Source organism: Dipodomys ordii, unplaced genomic scaffold, assembly GCF_000151885.1.
Source record: "Dipodomys ordii isolate 6190 unplaced genomic scaffold, Dord_2.0 Scaffold141, whole genome shotgun sequence".
Taxonomy (NCBI): domain Eukaryota; kingdom Metazoa; phylum Chordata; class Mammalia; order Rodentia; family Heteromyidae; genus Dipodomys; species Dipodomys ordii.
In genome coordinates, this window is record NW_012267357.1 from 1,955,225 (window position 1) to 1,958,721 (window position 3,497).

Here is a 3,497-nt window from a genome sequence, read left to right on the forward strand (position 1 = left end):
TGCCTCGCATGAATGAGGCCCTGGGTTCAATTCCTCAACACCACATAAGCAAACAGAAAAAAGCCAGAAGTGGTGCTGTGTCTCAAGTGGTAGAGCACTAGCCTTGAGCTGAAGAGCTGAGGGACAGCACCCAGGCCCAGAGTTCAGGCCCCATGACCGGACGCCCCCCCCCCCAAAAAAAAATATTTAACCATCATGTTCAAGCTGGATGCTGGTGGTGCATACTTGTAATCCTTAAGCTGTTCAGGGCTGAGATCTGAGGATCAAGGTTCAAAGGCCAGCCTGGGCAAGAAAGTCCAGAGCCAGGGCACTGGTAGCTCAGGTCTATAATCCTAGCTATTCAGGAGGCTGAGATCTGAGAATCAAAGTTCAAGGCCAGCCCAGTCTTATGGACTTCCTTCCTTCCTTCCTTCCTTCCTACCTTCCTTCCTTCCTTCTCTCTCTCTCATTCTTTTTTTGTCGTGGGGCTTGAACTCTGGGCCTGTGTGCTGTCCCTGAGCTCTTCAAGCTCAAGACAAGTGCTCTACCTCTTGAGCCACAGTGCCACTTCCAGTTTTCTTGTAGTTTACTGGAGATAGGGGTCTCATGGACTTTCCTGCTCAGGCTGGCTTTGAAATGCAATCTTCAGATTTCAGCCTCCTGAGTAGCTAAGATTACAGGTGTGAGCCACTGGTGCCTGGCTCTCCCCTCCCCCCTGCCCCCCCCCCCCGCAAGCATTTATGCTTTATTTACAAGGCTCATATTTGAAGGGTAGATGTCTAGTCCAGCTGCCCAAGTTAGGGGCCCAACTCCCAGCCTCCCAGGTCATCATCCTCTACTCCTATGCCCACAAAGCTGATGGGTTGGCGGTCTAGGCTGTGTAGATTCACCAGACAGGCAGTTGAAGGCACCCGGCATGGTGTTGAAGTCAGGAACCAGCAGCACCAGCAGCACCATCTGGCTCTCAGGGCCTTGGATAATTTTGGAGCCAAATCTGGGAGTGTTGTCACAGAATTAGATGTGAGGGCACTCAGCAAAGATGAAGGGGTTGGTTTTATAGAAGGGATAACAGCCTATCGTAAATGTAGAGCTAATGTGTCGGACCCTCAAGGTCTAACTTCTAGGATCTCCAAATGGTCCTCCATGCTGCTGTATCAGTAAATGTCACTCACATTCTGTCCTGACATCCCCACAAGCCTGATTCCATCAATGATGGCCAGGTAGGGGTGGGTGACCAGCTGGAGGGTGGAGTAGGCAGTGGCCAGTGGGAGCATGCAAGAGCCACTGGCATCACGTCCACGGGCACTGAGGTGTTAAGCTGCAGGAAGATCTCATCTAGCATTTTGACTGCCTCCATGCTGGCTGCCTGAGCTTCCTTGGTGAGGTACTTTGGCCTTGTTGATAGAATCTCTGCTCTGGGTGCTGTGGCTGAAGAGGTTGCAGGGGAGAATGATCTGGAAGATGTGGGCGGCACTGCCCTGCTCCCCTTCTTCTCTGAGCTGCCCTGTCACCATGTCAACCATCAGTTGGGTGCCCAGCAGGCTCTCACCACCACCCCAACCTAAGCCCAGCCCAGACACCAGCAGCACAAACCTGTCTGTGTCAAGTGGGGGGGGGTGCAAGTGACTGTGGAAGAGATCAGCATAACCAGCAAAGTAGAGGTATGGATTTGGTATGGATCAAGTGGTAGAGTGCCAGCCTTGATTAAAAAAAAACTAAGGGAGGGGCTAGGAAGGTGGCTCAGTGGTAGAGTGCTTGCCTTGCATGCATGAGGCCCTTGGTTTGATTCCTCAGCACCACATAAGCAAAAAGAAAAAAGCCGGAAGTGGTGCTGTGGCTTAAGCGGTAGAGCGCTAGCCTTGAGCTGAAGAGCTGAGGGACAGTGCCCAGGCCCAGAATTCAGGTCCCATGACCCGACCCCCCCCAAAAAAAGCACTAAGGGAGAGCATGAGGTCCTGAGTTCAACCCCAAGTATCCACACAAACAAAAAAGAAATCATGAACATGTTTTTCCCCATTCAGATACCTGCTTCCACGTTTTTCTGTTTCGGAACAGGGACTTACTGTGTAGTTTAAGAACTGGCCTCAATGTCAGATTTTACTTAGTCCCCAAAGTGCTAGGATTACAGTTGTGAACCACAACTCCTAGCCTGTTTCCACATGTTTATTTCCTATCCATCATAAAACAGTTCTTTCTGAACATCCTTCCTTCTGAAAATGAAGACTTTGTTTTGTTTAAATCTGGAGATCACCTAGGGTCCTTGTGCTGAATTTTCAGTGACAAAAGCTTGTCAGGACTGAAGTCAGGGTCTTACTTTCCTGAGATTAAGATCAAACTGGGGCAGTGGCTCACACCTGTAATCTTAGCTACTCAGGAGATGGAGATCTGAGGATCAAAGTGTGAAAAACCCAGCTCAGGCAAGAAAGTCCCTGAAACTCTTATCTACAATCAATTACTCATAAACTGGAAGTAGCTGTGGCTCAAGGTGGTAGAGTGAGCAAAAGAGCTCAAGGACAATGCCCAGGCCCTGAGTTCAAGCCCATAACTGACCAAAAATAAATACATAAATAAAGTGTGTACCTGTAACACTAGAGCAACTCAGTAGAACAAAGTTTACTCAGTATAGACTCATGATTTAGTCTTTATCAGCTAACTATACTGGCATGCTTTGGACTGCAATTGTAGAAATCCCAGTATTAACCAGCTGAGGCAATAACTAGGTTATATCTCAGGCCACAAAGTCTATAGCAGAGATGCTCAAGATGCAGGCGCTAGAACTGCTTCTCTGTGATTCTTCTGGTTCTAACTTCCTTCAGGTTCTGGCTTTACTCCCTCCCTGGCTGGGAATGAAACAATAGTACTTCTCCCAGACCATAGACAGGCATGACAACACCAAGTAGAAGGAGGATGTATTTTCTTGTGTTTGTGTTTGTGTGTGGCGCGCTCGCATGCGCACGCGCACAAACACGCACGCACGCACACACACACACACACACACACACACACGCACGTGCGCGCCAGCACTAGAGCTCAGGGCCTTAAACTCTCACTTGGTTCTTTCTCTCTCTCTCTCTCTTTCTTTCTAGTTCAGACTTTTATTACCAACACAGAATCCCTGAGCGTTAAAGATTTTTTCAATTTTTATTGATATTATAAAAGTGATGTATGGAGGCATTAGTTACCTAAGTCAGGTAATAAGTGCATTTTGTTTTGTACAACCTCACCCCTTCCTCACTCTCTCCCAGCTCTCTCCTCCTGTTTCCACCTACAAATTGTGTAGTTCATTTTCAACATAGTATCAGGTAAGTACTACTGTTGCATTTGTTCACCCTTTGTCCCTCCATTTCTGTGCCTCCCCTTACCCTCTCAAAGACATATAAATGAACAAACAGAAAGACAAAAAGAAAAAACAACAACAAAGAAAAGCCTCTTGTTTCCATTTCACTAGGATTTTTCATTCATGGCTCTCTACCACTTGAATCTTTGGGCTTTTTGGTGGTTAATTGGAGGTAAACATC

General features: G+C 47.6%; 1 pseudogene; it reads right to left on the reverse strand.

The window, feature by feature from the left end:
• Window positions 1-776: 776 nt before the first annotated feature.
• LOC105997249 lies at window positions 777-1,253 on the reverse strand (annotated as a pseudogene).
• Window positions 1,254-3,497: the final 2,244 nt, after the last annotated feature.